Genomic DNA, 17,337 nt, shown 5'->3' on the forward strand with positions numbered 1-17,337 from the left:
TCATTCTTTTTTTTTCCTGCTTGCACTGATGAGTGAGTTAACAGGAGTAGATACAGGTTTTCTGGGGTTAACACATATATGATGTTGCTGTTGGCCCTCTCTTTAAAAAAAAAAAAAGAATACAATACTTTAAATAAAAAAATTGGGTACACAGTGAATGTTCATTTAGAGTGACAAAAATTATATTAAAATTTCTAAAAGCTGAGAATTAACCACATTTCAAATATCTCAAAATAAAAATTTTCATTAACAGCCTCTCATGTCTCATATATTTGTCTTATTTATTTTGGATGTATAGCTTTTGATCACTTCTTTATTTAACACTATTTTTAATATGAATTCCTATAGAGAGAAGAGAAAGATAATTTCATCTTTTCTTTAGTGTGATTAATCAGTATTTTCTTTAATTAACAAGTTAAGTTTCTGTAAGCTGCACAACTCAATCAGTACTGCCATGCTTTTAGAATTGATATTAAATTTCATAAAACTCAATCACATTTCTTTTATAAACAAAGTATAAGGTTTCAAAGAATGCTCCACAGAATAGCTTCTGGACCTCTGCATAGCAAGTCTTTTCCTCCTCTACTATCCAAATGCAGTTGGTGCTTGCTGCCGCTATAAAATCTGGCCCCACATCTTACTGTCTGGGTTTGTATCCTAGTGGCATGATCAAAAATCATGTAAATATATCCCACTAAACTCCAAATAAATGTATCCCTAATTCAACTTTTTGATAACCAGATCCTCAGAATTCCTATGGCCCCTCCAATGTCACCCCAGAGAAAGAAGATACTGACAAAGGGAGCATTGGCCTGGAAAAAGACAGTAGTAAAACTATCTTTACTTTATGAATTTTATAAAGGCATTTAACCATATGAACATATCTTCAGTTTTATCCCAGTCCCTTGGAAGCGGCTGCCGCAAATGAGAGGCATAAGCTTCATTAGCATCAAGTAAATCCACCTCCAGTGAGAACTTAGATAAACCTGAAAAATTCCTCTGTCCATCCCCAGAACAAATCAGTCATTTGCTCAATAATTTGAGGTTACCTGAACTTTCTGTAAACCTTTTGGAAAGGAATGGTTGAATAAGTGACAAACTGATGCTAGAAATTCTGGTTCAAGGTAGACATCGTATCAACCTTCCAAACTGTTTAGCAGATGTGGTGAATAAATGCAGGTCTTATTATAGATAGATGGAAACTTTACTCTTTTATTCATCATAGTTTGTAATAGTTCATGAATGCTAACAAGCTATATATGTAAATGTTTATATGTAAATATTTGATTGATCAATTAAATAATTAAATAAATAATAAATAAATAAATTAATTAATTATACAGCAGTGAAATAGGGGGAGAGTGTAAACTATAATGTAAACTATCATCCATGTGGTGCAGCAGTGTTCCAAAATGTATTCACCAAATGCAATGAATGTGCCACGATGATGAAAGAGGTTGTTGATGTGGGAGGAGTGAGGTGAGGGGGAGTGGGGAATATATGGGGACCTCATATTTTTTGAATGTAACATTTAAAAAAAAATAAAGAAGGAAAAAAATTAATATCATAGAAAATACCAATTGAAACATAAAAATAATCATGAGTCAGTGGGAAAAAAAGCAATTTTCAAAATTATATACAATATGATGTGAATTTTGGAAAAAATTGCTTCTATTCACAGAGGAAAAATCCTGGAAAGTTTTCCTCAGAACATTAGTAAAAGGAAAGTTTCTCTCTCAGATATACCATTAAGGTTTAAATTTTTAACATTTAAACAATCCACGTATTGTTTTTGAAATTTATTTTCCAGTTATAAACTATTTTACTTAACAATCATAAAAATATGCTCAGTATGTAAATCATAAAATAATATAAAGGTTTCATATAACAGAAATCCACTTTGGTTTGTATAAACTTCCTGTTAGTTAGGGCTTTTATAACACCAGTGATTTGACTCCAGAATCAGTCATACAGTATTCTATAAATTTTGATAAGCTTGTGAGTTTTCTAGTTTTTCTTAAAGCTCAATTGTGATGAAACAGGTGATAATAGGAGGCTTGCATGCTATATTGTGCAAATCCCTCTGTGCTTATAATAAAGGCTTCATCTCGGTTCCACATAAAGAATGTGTCTACTAGATAACTGAGACTCTTTTAAGACACAGAATAGCCTATTTCACTAGTTATTTATTTGTTCAAACTTGTTCATTTATTCATTTTATCATAAAGAATACACCAAATCTCCTAGTAAAATCATTTGACTTTTCTATTTTCATATATAAGGAAAAACAGTACACTTTTGAAGTTAAAGGTCAAGTGAATAAAATAAGATATCCCAAAGAGAACTGGGCTTGTACAGTTCTCTGATTAGCCCTCTATATTTTAAAGCATATGCTATACTATGGGTGATTGTTTAAGAGCCTAATGTTGCTAATCTTTGAGATGGTGTAGCCAAAGCCACCTGCAATTTTGCAATTCAATTTATGTTATCTTTAATATGGATTTGTGGCTATCAGCTATCCTATGAAAAGTTCCTCTTTTACTACTTTCTTTTGTCATTAAATTCTTGTTTCCAATTCACCAGCATTATTTTTTATTGTGTTACTATTTTGTTTTGACTCCAGGGAAATGACATAGGAATATAAGAATCAGAACCTGCCCTTTAAAAGCCACAGCCTGAAGGAGGAGGGAGTTGAGGACCTGTAGTATTAAAAGATAATTAGGTGCATGGTACAATAAGAAGAATTTACAATAATATAGTTTAACAATAAACATTGAGGGGTTTGTTGTTTTCTTTGTTGTTGCTTGTTTGTTTATATGTTTTTATCAGGAGTAAAATGTAAATATTTTCGCCTCCATAGCTGAGAGAAGAGGTAGAGCTGTGAGTAACTTGCTACGTGTTTCTGCAAAATGGTTGGGGGTACATACTGTATATAAAAAAGAAATAAGAAGGAAACACCAATTTCTGAAAGACTCAGAAATGAATCTATAACTGAAAAAGTTGACAAAGGCTGACTTATTGAAGCTTCAGAATTTATTTGGTCATGTACTAGTTAGCTTTGGTCTCTTTAACTTGCAGATTACAAGCACTCAACTCAAATGGGAAATTATTATTTATGTGATTAGAATCCAAGGCTCTTTAAGAATCCAGGCATAGCTGGATTCAGGTAATCAAAAATCTTTACCAGTACTGATGTTTTCTCCACTTCTTGGTTCTGCCAGCCTCTGTGTTGGTTTCACTTGGACAAGCATGCTCAGACCTGGTGGAAATGTAGCTACAGAGGTTTTAGAGTTTTATATATATGCAAACAGTATCTCCCACTGATATGAACAAAAGCTGTCATCTTGATTGTCAATGCCTCAAATGGAAGCACATTCCTATCCTTGAGCCAATTTTTGTTGAAGGGAAAATGGAATGCTTTGGATGACTGAGAGAGGGTCACATATGTCAAGTACTACTGAAATAGGATACAGAATCTCAGCATCAAGGCACACAGAATGAAAGCAGAGTTGGGCCACTCCCCTCCCCCAAATTTAAAGGTAATATAAGAGAAGGCAAATGGTTTTTAGGTGGGCCAAAAATAGTAGAGATTCATTTCATGGAACAGGATAAATATCGGGTATGGAGCTTCATCTTTAAAACTTTTATAATTCATATAGTAATATGTGCTATATGAACACAGACAAAATCTTAACTAAGAGACCAGAGTATTCAAATATTTTTTAAAGAAGAAATTTAGTGTTGGGAAACAAGCCAAAATATAAAATAAAAAAATCTGTATGACAATTTAACAGTATATATCAAACATTTAAAAAGAAAACTCACCAATTGATCTAATTCATTTCTTGAAATTTATCCTAAGAGAAGAATGGCCAAACAAATTAAATATATACATGCTTTTTGCACAGTATTTAATAGCAAATAATGAAAAACCCCAAAAAGAATTAATTGTGTAAGTTTTCTTATATCCACATTGAAGATATATTTAGATGTATGGAAAATCATAATTTGCATTTATGTGAAATGTTGCACAAAATAAAGCAGGTTACCTAAACAGTATATATAGTATGATCATAATTATATATATAAATGCTTAGAGAAAGATTGGAAGGATATATACCATAAGAGTCAATAATTGGTTGTATCTATTTTGTGGGGTTGAAGGCAATTTTTCTCTTTGCTTAACTGTATCCTATTTTATATAGTGAACAATTTTCAAATAGGAAGAGGGACTGGAAAGGATCCTTACTTTTCATTATAAAAGACAATTTCAATGACATAAATAAAGAGGTGTTAGAATCAGCATTTGTCTCTTATTTCATTAAAAATATATGCAAAATATGGCATTTCAGTCTTATAAAAGTTTTTGCCTATGCGCGTGCTTGTACGCATATGTATGTAAATACATATTTACATATTACATTGTATGGGAACATCCAAAACTTTATTTTTAATTTTCAGTTATTTATATTGTTGGTTTTACCCAAATAGCACCTCTTTTTTCTTCAATGAGTGGTTGATTGGGGCTCTTTACCGCAGAAAAACTTGTTCTTAAATTTAATCCAATCCGATGAGTGTAAACCCTTGTAAATAAGACCTTTTGATTAGTTATTTCATTGAATGTGTGGCCCAACTGAATAAGGATGGTTCTTAAACCTACTACTGAATGCCTTATAAGGAAGCCTTCTGAGAGTGAGAAGGCTAGAGGGAGCAACCCAGAAGCTGAAGTCAATGAAGGAACCCAGAAGAGAAGGGAGAAACCAGAAGTAAGGAAAGGCCACAAGTGAATTGCCATGTGACAGAAAAATCAAGGACCAAGGAGCATTGGAAACCAACCCTAGCACACCACAGTCTTCTGGGAGAAAGTGTTGTCTTGACGATGGCTTGAATTTGAACTTCTCCTAGCCTCAAAACATGAGCCAATAAATTCTCATAATTTAAGCCAACCCATTGTATGATATTTGTTTTAGCAGCCAAGAAACTAAGACAATGATTAACCATTGTATTAAAGAAAAAAATACAAAATGGAATGCTGGTATTATGCTTCAGAAACTTCACTGTAAAAATGAACCAAATGACCTTGTGCTTTGCAAGTAAGAAGAAGCATCAAAAGGCCTTGAGTCACATTACTCCTTTTATAATATAAAATTCTTTTTTTTTTTTAGGTACCAGGGCTGGGGATTGGGGATTAAACCCCAGACCTTGTGTAGGGAAACTGGTGTGTGGCCATTGAGCCACATCTGCTCCCCTGAGTGGTTTTTCCATTTGTTTGCTTCTTGTTTTTTGTTTGTTTGTTTTTAGGAGACACTGGGACCAAACCCAGGACCTCCCATGTGGGAAGCAGGCACTCAACCACTTGAGCCATATCTGCTCCCCAAAATTCTTGATATGTGCATAAGAAAACTATGAAAGATTTATTGCAGAATAATGCCAGTGTCTTACAGAGTCAAACCTACCATGTTTCCAAATATTTATAAAGACTGACATAAAATATATACAACTATTTAATCCAAATAACACTTGAATTAAAAAGAAAATATAACTTAAAGAGAGTGTGAATCAAAGACTGTCAAATCTAGACTGAGCTTTAGCTATCATCTAGCTTAAACCTTGCATTTTATAAAACAAGAAAAAGTAGATACCATAATGCGAAGTGAGTCACTTTTCCTAAGTCCCAGAGCCCATTGAGGGGAAATACAGTACCAGATCACCTGACTCAGTTCTTTGCTTTTGCTGTTATGCCACACGACTAAAGCAACCAAAAATGAGCCTATTATCATTGGATTTTGCTCCCAATGGATCTGGAAAAATAATGATCTGGCTTGTGGTTTTGAGTTGAAAAAGCTGATATTTTTCAAAATGTATTAAGAATTTAACTTTGGGTATATTAATTAAGCTCTCTGACCCTCACTTTTCTGATTTGCTAAATAGGAGAAATAATATCTACATAAAAGTGCTGTGAGGCATATAAATTTTGGAGATAATATGTATGTATCACACCTACGATGATCAGACTGGCCTATTGATCATTTTCCAATCTTATTACACTATATTGCTCAGGACTAAAACTGAGTAACTTCACATGCTCTTAGGTATATTAGTAAGGAGGTTGCCTTTGGTATTCTATTTTTTTCTCTCTCTCTTCTAGATTTATTTATCCTGACTGAAAGCTAACACGTTAGCCTTCTTTTTCTTTTTCTTTTTTTTTCAAATTCTACTCAATTTATTCATTTTTTAAAAAGATATTACATTAAAAAAATATGAGGTCCCCCATTCGCCCCCACCACCCCACCCCACCACTCCCCCTCCAATAACACTCTCCCCCATCTTCATGTCACATCCGTTGCATCTGGTGAGTACATCTCCGGGCATCGCTGCACCCCATGTCCCGTGTTCCACATCATAGCCCACACTTTCCCATGTTCCATTCAGTGGGCTATGGGAGGACATACAACATCCGGCAATTGTCCCTGGGGCACCACCTAGGACAACTCCAAGTCCCGAGAATGCCTCCACATCTCTTCTCTTCCTCCCCTTCCCCACACCCAGCAGCCACCATGGCCACTTAGTCCACGCTAAGGCCACATTTTCTCGATTATTAACCACAATAGTTCATGAATAGAATATCATGAAGTCCACTCTGATCCTTACTGTATTCCTCCTTCCTGTGGACCTTGGCTTGGTTGTGTCCATTCCACATCTATGTCAAGAGGGGGTTTAGATTCCACATGGATATTGGATGCAATCCTCCTGCTTTCAGTTGTGGCACTCTAGGCTCCATGGTGTGGTGGTTGACATTCTTTAACTCCATGTTAGCTGAGTGGAGTAAGTCCAATAAATCAGAGTGTAGGAGCTGAAGTCTGTTGAGGTCAGGGCCTGGCTATCATATTGTCAGTTCAGAGATTCAAATCCCCCAGATATATCTTAAGCCCCAGCACCAACTACAATTCCAGTAAAGTAGCATGAAAGTCTTGTGAAAAGAGATCCCATCTGAGTCCAGCTCCATCACGCGGAAACACCAGCTCCCAAGAAGGGCCAACTGACATGGCAGTGAACCCCATCTGCCATGACCATAGAACCTGTGGGTCTCTTTAGCTCTCAAAAGGACCAATACCTGGGGTTGTATCTACTTTATCTGTCTCTGAGACTCTGCTCAGGTGTGCATAAGGGCAATCCTTCTGACAACCTCCAGACTCTTTTTTAGAGACTCATAGCCATATAAACTCATTTGTCCTTTCCATTTCCCCCTTAATTTAGGTGAAACAGCATTTTTTAACTCCTGTTATTATATGTAGACAGGGATATTCTGCTGGTCCGCGTTGAACCTTTTAAGTCAAGGTCCTTTTCGAGTTGCATCATCAGCTGGTACTTGGTATTCTATTTTTGATGACCGTTCAGGAAATTTCATTCTGGACTCAAGATATTGATCCTTAATTCCACATTTAATCTGTTAAGTCATCTCCTGTATTTTGTTTGAGGGACTCTAATTTTATATTACAATGAGAGGAAAATTTTATTAGGCAATATAATAACTGGGAGGACAAAAGAATTCTATCATATTTTTGTCTGAATTTCCAGAGTATACATTTAAATTTATTCTTTGTAGGAGTTGTGCAATGTGAGTATTTTAGTCTCCTAGGCCACATAGGACAGACACCATAAAATGGGCCAAGTTAAACAATGAGAATTTATTCACTCATAGTTGTGAGGCCAGGTGATAGCTTCTTCCTAAAGACCAGCTGTCGCAATCCTCTCCACATAGCAAAGCACATGGGGGTATCTCCTGGTCTCTCCCTGGTCTTTTGGGTTTTGTTGATCTCTCCCCCAGCCCTCCTTCTTCCCCTCCTTCCCCCCCTCCCTGTCCCCCTCCCCAGATATATTCATTCTCTTTATAAAGCACTCCAGTAATAGGATTAAGACCCAACCTAACTGAGGTGGGACATACCATAACTGAAGTAGACTCATCACAAGGACCTACTAACAATGGATTCACACCCACGGGGATGGATTAAACTTAAGAATATGTTTTGCTGGGGTACACAGAGCTTCAAAATATAACAGTGGGTATTTCTTCTTAGACTAAAACGCTTAATTTCTTATTTTTAATTAATCAAGACAGCTTATAAAAAAATGAATACTTGACCATCTTATTTTAAACATAAAATTAATAATAACTACTTCCAAAGGAAATTTTTATTAATTAACTAATAGCTTAGATCACCTAGAGATAAACTATTTCTTTAGAGGAAGCTATTTTAGGATTTCCTTTAGGGCAGTAAAAGGTTAGCATATAACTATGGTATTCTCCCTCAGGCTCAAACCATCATCTCTGTTTGAGAGCAAGGAAGTAGGCCAAAACCTCAGAGAAACATAAAAATACGATGCCCAGAGCAAAAGGCAATCTAGCTGTCTCTGGGCTATAATGAGGACTTGTCATCAGGTTTCACAAAAACCACCAACATAACCACTGGCACCAAGGTTGTCTGATGGAATGGAGAGAGTTGTGGGTTCTATTGTGGATAGATTATTGTAGGAAATGCTTCTATGGAAAACACAGGAAGTTACCAGAAAGTAGATTTCAGCCCTGTAATTTGGGAAGAGCATTTTCATATTCAGAACTGTCTAAAGTTGCCAAGGAGATGGTGATTACTCACATACAACACTACATGAAAAGACTGATATATTTAAACATGCTCTCTAACTTCCCTAAAATATGAAAAATTCCCTTATCTAGATTATCCCAGGGCAAGTATGACAAAGTATAGTTTTGAAAATGATATATATGAGATGAAGTTGGAAATCTTCTTTACTTTGAGATTAAAAGTAATGTCCAATGATAAAACAAGATGCTTTTTAACTTATAGTTTTTTTAAACCTATTGATTTAGGATTTGGAAGTAATTAAGTAGTTTTATGTATGTGTGTTCAATGAACTTTAAAATTAGGGTCTTTATGGACCTTTATTCTGATAATGTGTTAAATTAAAATAACAGTTGCGCCCTAAAATTGAATCAATTAAGCAATTATAAGATTTTAATTAATATCTTCAATCATTCTTCTGCTCTGGCACTGCCAATATCAAATCAAATGCATGTCTTAATGTATAGTTGCATGAGAAGAGCAAATATATGTGTGTACATGTGTTTTGCAGTTAGATTATTGAAGAGAAATGAGTTATTACCCATAGTTATGACTGAAATTAAATAAGGGAACTATGATGAACCAAAATTGCAGTACATGCTTTTTAAAATAATTGTACTCTTTCTATCTATGAATAAAAATAATGATTTAAAAATGGTAAACAAGAATAAATATAATAACAAATTGAGTGTTTATTATGTGCCTTTGGCAAAAGTCTTCATACAAATAGCTTATTTAATTAAGGATATAGCTCTTGTGTCACTTCATTACATAAAACAGGTTAAGTGGTCAGGAGTGTATTGTGGAGAGACATTGTGGACATAAAACTTCCCCATAAGGGAACATATTAAGAGATGATGTAAAGTTGTTGTTGTAACATGAAATGTTTAAAACTGGACAATTAATTGAAGTTCTCTGGGCTTCAGTATCCTCACTTATAAAATAAGAGAATTTAACCTGTAAGTGTAAATACAACCAACCAACCAAACAAACAAAAATCCAAAGCAAAAAACAACAAACAGAAAGGCCTACAATATTTATTATCCCAATTCAGTCCATACTATGTGTCAAGTTGCTTGGTGCTGAGAATATACTGGTTTCAAAATCAAAATAATAAAACAAAGAAAACAAACAACTGCGAAACATCCGGATTCCTGAATGCATAGAGCTTTCCTTTAATGAACTCTATGACTTCACAGTATGCTAACTGTTTCTGAAATATAATTTGTTGGGTATCAGCTTTTTCATTGATATATGTAGGCACTAAACTTGACAAATGAACTTTCTTGTTTTAAACGTGCACATTAAACTTTTATCTAGTTTTAGATGTGCACATTAAATGTGCATGTTCAATTTGTCCTACGTGGCTATTCAAATCACATGAATTTACTAAGGTTATTTTAAAACCTGGAATACATGATCGTTTTATGCTGTGATAGAGAGTTTTAATACTATTCTTCAAGGAATAATGCCTTCCTTTGTTTATGCCCTTTTGAAATGTGGCATTGCTGGTGCATCCATCGTGGTGTGGAGTCTATTTTCTTACTCTTTTGGACCTGGGATGGTCTTGATTCTTCCTGTTTTCAAAAGAATGTGTGAAAGTGGTATTGTGTGAGTTCTGGAGCCTAGGCCTCAAGAAGCCTTGGTGTTTCTGCTCATTCCCTCTTGGAACCCTGAAACCACCATCTCTGGAAGAAGCTCAGTCTAGCCTACTTGAGGATTTGAGGCTGTGGGGACTGACTCATGCCCCCCACAAAAGACATGTTTGAGCTCTAACTTCCAGTCCTTTGGGTATGAACTCATTTGTAAATAGGATATTTGAGTATATTAGTTGAGACCAAACTGAATGAGGGTGGATCTTAATCCATTACAACAAGAATCTTTATATAAGGACAACTGAGCAAAAGCAGTAAAAACAGAGCAAGAGACAGAAAGAGACAGTTGGTTATGTGAAAGTGGCAGAGATTGAGCCACCAGCAGAATGCTATATACTTTGGAGAAAAATGGCCTGCTAATTCCTTGAAGTTGGACTTCTAGTCTCCAAAACTGTGAGACAATAAATTATTGTTCTTTAAGCTAACCAATTCTGTGATATTTGTCATAGCAGCCTGGCAAACTAAGACTGAAGCTGTGATGGTTTGGAGTTGTATGTACCCTAGAAATACATGTTCTTAAACTTAACTCCTTTCTGTGGTTGTGAACTCACTATATGTAGACCTTTTGATGAAGTTAATACAGTTAATGTGTAGCTCAGGATAGGTCTTAATCCTAAGTGGAATGAAATTCAGTGGAGTGACAGAAAATCATGGAAGCAAGAAGCTGAAATTCAATGGACCCTGGGAGAGAAAGGAGAGGTCAGGAGAAGCCACAATGTCTTTGCCATGTGGCATAGGAGCCCAGAACCAAGGATAGCTGGTAGCCAGCCCCAGAACACCAGTCTTTGGGAAGAAACCAGCACCTTGATGATGCCTTGATTTGGTCTTTCTCTTTGGCTCAAAACCATGAGCTAATAAATCCCCATTGTTTAAACTACCCCATTGCATGATATTTGCTTTGGCAGCCCAGGAAAACGAAAACAGAGGCCAAATAGGGGAAAACAACGTGGTCCAGGCGACAGGTGGAACTGCCAGGCATGTGGTTGCAGTCTTTTGGGCCACTGAGTGTAGCCACCTTCCCACTGAAGGCAGCCACATGAGTGAGTGGCAAAACTGCAGAGGAACTGCCCAGCCAACCCACAGAACTGTAACAAACAGTACATGTTTCTTTTAAGCTATTAAGATTTGGAGTGGTTTGTTCCATAGTAATAGTTAACTGATACATTTCCTTAATATTCCTATATCATATAATAGGGCACAAGAAGTTACAGTAGTTGAAAATCAATCCAGAATTTATTGATTTTTAAAAGGACACTATAAACATTTAACTCTACTGAGAGGTACAATAACAAAAGTGAAAACGAGCCTATCCATCAGCCAAATGGAATGTGAACAGTTTTATTACTTGTTGAAGATATACATGTAGTCAGTATTTTTGAATGAATAAAACATATAATGAGGTATACCATTATCTCAGACTATTGTACAGGATGTCCATAAAGGAAAAGGAAAGAGAAGAGTAAAGGCAATTATCCTATTAAATCAGACACTTAAAAACCTCCTCAATTAGGAAACAGAAGAGACTTAGAGTGAGTTTGGATTTCATTCATCTTGTATTTGATTAATTCTCTGACTCTTTGAAAGCTGGAATGTAATTTAGGTTAAGAAAGAGGAGTTTACAGTGGTGAATTTATAACTTCCCTTTTTGATAATTCTAGGTCCTTTTTGATTTGAACTGTGATATGTTGATTCCTACATCTATTTGTTTTCAATGTGTCTTATACGCTTATTAATGTTAAAGGAATGATTTATAGGTACAGTGACCCTCAAAATTTACTCTTTTTAAAGAGAATATTCCCTTCTCAGAGATATGAACAAAAACATGACAGAATGACTTTCACTTTCTATTTTCCAAATATTTTGCTTTATGAAGGCCCCCACAAAACTCTCAATTTCATTAAGGCTCAAACAGAAATCTCATTTATCACTTTGTTCTTGGGGCCAACACTTTGAAGTCATGTGGCATAAGGCAGTTATACAATAAATTTTGGCCTGTCGAATGAGCAGAGGATAACGGTTAAATCTGAATACTTATAATCCAGTGTCTTAGTAGCTTGAGCTTCTTGAACCAAAGTTGTTCGTTTCCCCATTCTGTCCTTGTCATAATGTAAACAAGAAAAATACTGACATGCAGTTTTCTCAGGCAAAGCAACATATATTACATGATTGCCTTTGAAAAAATTTGAGACATATTTTCAAAATAAATGTACTCACTTTATCAAAATAGTGACATACAAATATATTATTGGAGAAGAATCAGAGTGGAAAGTAGAAGAAAATTATGTCTAAGCTGTAACACTTACACCACAGTGGAAAAATGTCAGGGAAAAGTCTGGAACATATTAAGGGGAAGCCAAATATTATTCCACCACTGCAGCATTTTCCATGGCCATGCTCTCTGTCTCAGGATTACTGATCTGTTATTCTTCCATTGCATGGTCCATGTGTCTAACTCCTTTATCTCCATGCTTAGAGAATACAGGGGCATCCTATAGAGAGAGAAAGAAAAACCTTCCATTAACCATCATCTTCCACTGTCCTTTGACTCTGAAAATGATTTCCCCTCTGGGTAAGTTCTAAAATAGTTTTTTTAGAGTGTATTGATTTGCAAAAGCACTTCTGTGGTTTACTTGTAGAAATGCACTTAGTATTAATAGCGTGGCTTATTCTTTGCCTCTTGATGTTAAAGAAATAGACCATTTTTTCCTCAGAGATGAAGAGAAAAATATTTTTATATTTAAATAGGCTATCGTTTCTCCAGTATATTTATTTGTACTTTGAGATCCTCTGTCTTATAAAATCTGTAATGTAAAATAAATTAGTCTGTAAAATTATAAACCAAAAATAAACAGAAAGAAAAAAATAGACATGACTAAGCATAATTAATAATTGTAACAATATTTTTGAACATTATCTTCAGCCGTGTGGGCATGAGTTAAGTGAAAAATTCATTTAAATTTTCTTAAATTATTGTACTAATTTTATTAACTTTAGCCTTTTGCTAAACACTACAAAAACATATAGCAAAATACAAAAAAGAGCAACAACAAAAAACATATAGCAGCCAAACTCTAAGAAGTAAATGAGTTATACTGTTAAATAATTTTGATGTTGGTGAGATTTAGCATTTTTTATGTAAGAAATCTCAGAGTCAGGTATTCAAGTACCTAAAATAAAGCAAATGTATTTTGAATTGCCATTTTCTGGAATAATATTTTCCAAGATTTCTCAGTATGACTCTATAATTAATCACGCCAGTATGTACTCCTTAACCAACCTGACCACAAGAAATCTACAAGTATAATTACAGCGATCCCTTCCCCTTCCTTTCCTGGGTAATTCTGTCCTGAAGACTTTCAGTGGGTGGAGCAAGGCTGGTTATCAGTGTAGAGGGGCAGCATGGCATGGGGAGTCAGAGCCCCAGCCAAGGACGAAGGGGAGGAAGGAAGCACGTTTACAGTTAAATGGGCCAGAAAGAGAAAATTTTCTTTGTAGTGTACTTGTAACTTTTCTTTGAGTTTGAGACTCTTTCCAAGGTTAGAAATGCAAAGAAGTGTAATTAGAGAAGTTTGTGCTTGCTTAATAGCAATAAAATAAAAATCATTAAGATTTGAAAGTTTCAAATCCTTATCTAAATTGTAGATTGGATAATAACAAAAAAACTTCTCATCAAAGTGCTTTATTTTTCCAAAGAAGACTATGTTATCAAATACTTGTTTAGATTCTGTGAAGATGGCAAAACCATTATTTATCCTGGGTTTTTATGTATCATTCAGTAGTAGGATAGGTAAATAGCTCAAATGAATACTGGCAGAAAATTATAAACTCTAACTTTCAATACGTAATGAAACCAATGCATACCAACTCAGAAGATCAGTTAGGGCTCAACCTTTCAAAAAATCTAATCTTAACCTTTTAGTTTGTAAATTTATTACTTACAGAGAATCTTATTTTCTCTGACATTTTGGATTTTGTATGCAGAAATAAAAATGTTAGAATGTTTAGACCATTGTGATAAAGAGGTGATGGTCTTCAATGAAATGGACTACAGAAATAAATATTTAGCATGGTTAATCTTGAGTTGATTTCAAAATGTTGTAGAGACACAAGCACCATACTTCTATTTCAACATTTGTTTAAGAGGTTGTTATCCCCATAAGTGAACACAGCTTTACAATCTTTCTAAAAACAGAAGAATTTCTCAGGAATCTGACCTATACTTTGGTTATGAATCTATTTATGGATTTTATCTTCATGATATCTTTAAAAGAGAGCTAAAATGTTTGTGTGTGTGTGTATGTGTGTGTGACAATTGATAGGATGCTTGATAACTCATTGCTAAAAGTAACTTTATGATTTGTTTTAAAGGTTTTAACCTTATAACAAAAACATGAATTTGTTCTAAAGCATATAATTGACACTAAGCTTTTGAATAGAATTCATAAGTGTGGAATGAGCAGTTTTTAGGTGTTTATTTCCATTTCTGCAATTACCTGCTTAGTAAATGTGGTAGATTAGATTACTTTTCAGCAAACACTCACTTCTCCCCCCACTATTTTATGAGCATATATTTCTCTACCCTAGATGTTAGGCTTGGCTATGGGACTTGCTTTGTACATTGTGATGTTAGAGAATGTGATGCAAACAAAAATTTGAAAAAAATGTGTGTGAAGTTAAGCTTGCTCTTTCGTGCTTCTGCTTTCCACCATGAAAAGAACATACCTCAGATAGCTACTAGTCCAAGGAAGATGAAAGTCTTGTAAAGCAGGTCTCAACTCACCCTGAAGCTTAGAGCCAAGAACAATGAACCCAGTTTAGATAAACTGGAGCCCAGCCAATTGTTGTATATGTGAGCTACAAATATATGCATGCTTTTTTTTAAACCACTGAAATTTTGCAGTTGCTTGTTACACAGGTGGTAGGCAAATAGTGTTTATGCCCTAATCTTGGAATCTGTGAATATAATACATTATATAACAAAAATGAATAAAGGTTTATAAATGGAATCATCGTTACTAATTTAGACCTTTCAGTAAGGACATTGTTCTGGGTTACACAGGTGGGCTCAATGTAATCACAAGGGTCCTTAAAAAAGAGGAAGATCTGTCTCTGGCAAACTAGCAAGATGGCAGCTTGAAATGGATCAACCTACTGTTGCTGTTTGAAGATGTAGGAAGTTTATCTTCAAAAGCCTCAAGCAGGAATGCAGCTCAAAATCAAATGATACTTTGATTTTAATGTTTTCCTACTTCTGACCTTCAGAACAGTAAAATTATGAATTTGTGTTGTTTTAAGCCATTAAGTTGGTGGGAATTTTTGCAGCAGCTGTAGGAAACTTATCTATAGAAACTTATCTATAATTTTCTATAGATTGAAGATACCTAATGACACAGAAATTAGTATACAAAAATGGAATGATGCCTTAAAAAGGTTTTGGGTCTATATGACCGGTAAAACAGTTATAGAAACCTGGAAACTGGTGAGGAAACTGTTATGGGAGCTGGAGAAATGGTGACCTAGTGATTGCTAATTGCAGTTGATGAGGTTTTGCAAGCGAGAGATAAAGTAAGAAAAGGAATAGTCAGTATTCAAAAAGAATTGAGAAGACATAGGAAAGCCCCCAAATTCTGGATTTGAGGGATTAGGAAATGTGACCAGTTTCTCATGAAGTCAATGGTGTACCCATTTCAACAAAGTCTCAGAATAGAGACTAAATCCTGGATGCTGTCAGTAAGAGCTCACCTCAGTATAAATACCAAATCAAGGCTGTGATTTTAACAAACTTATTCTTACTTTATTCCTGGTTTTGCATAAAATACAAAATAAAACTTTTCCTTTCCTAATGGAAGATAAATGGTAACTCTTAAACTGAAAAATAAAGAAAATAGTAATACATACAGATTATTTTCCATATGTATATGGAAAATAATTTATTATTTATATAGGGAGGAAAATGCCAAACAAATAGATAAAAAGTTTAAATACACTGGCCAGTAGGAAATGTGGACACTTGACTGGGGATATTGGGGAGTAGTAAGATGGGACTCTTATCTTTCGTTGTGAGTGCCATGTATTTGATTCTTGATAATATGATTCTTTATAATTTAATTCTTTATAACTTGCAAAACTGTTAAAAATGAAATGCAATCATATAAAATAAAATATTTTCCTTATATGTAATATCCACCTCAGCATAGACCCATTGAGAAGTCTATTACTTAATTCATCTTAATTTTGTGATTCTTAATTTCTTAATTCATGCTTTCAAAACACATTTATTGATTGTCTACTGTTTGGAAAGCATGTGTGCCTCCTATTTCGACAAATATTTTGTTTCTGTCTTGATTTGTATTCACCCATGTTAAAACCAGCGGTGCCTATAAGCAAATTATAAATTGTTGAAATTTCTCCTAAATGTGTTTTACTGTCATCAGCTTTATGTTTCATTTTCAGCAACCTAACTCAGTTTAATCTCCATAATAAGAAAAGTAAACAAAAATCTGCATTTAGAGTATTTCAATTTTTCCTTCTTCTAGGCTATAGCCAGTGTTATTTCTGGGCTGGAGATACAGAACAACTGATGGCCAGAACACAAACTGTAATATTGGGACTCATTTTTAGGTAAAGGAACAGGTTAATTATAGTTCCAATCATTTTATGTTTTATGCAAAACTGGAGATAAAGGAATAGGAATAACTATGTCTTTTCTTTAAAGGTAGTGTTATAATTAAAGTTCTTAACCAAGTAAATACAGTAGTTTATTAGATCATAGCAAGAAAGAAAAATTCACAATGGCAAAGAGAATAAAGGCTGATTTAAAAAGAGAAGAACAAGATAAAACTGATTTTATGTCTAAGCCTATCTATACTCCAGGTAAACTACATTCCTATAGATTTAAGTCTTTCTGTGGGGTATTAAGGATTTAATGAGGTTGTGATTAAGATACTCATTGAGTAAAATGAAATCTTGATGTGCCTAGATAGGCATGTAAGTGCTGATGAAAAAGCTGGGATTGTGTGATAAGTAATAAAATTGTGCCCCTT

This window comes from Dasypus novemcinctus, chromosome 2 (assembly GCF_030445035.2).
Source record: "Dasypus novemcinctus isolate mDasNov1 chromosome 2, mDasNov1.1.hap2, whole genome shotgun sequence".
NCBI lineage: Eukaryota > Metazoa > Chordata > Mammalia > Cingulata > Dasypodidae > Dasypus > Dasypus novemcinctus.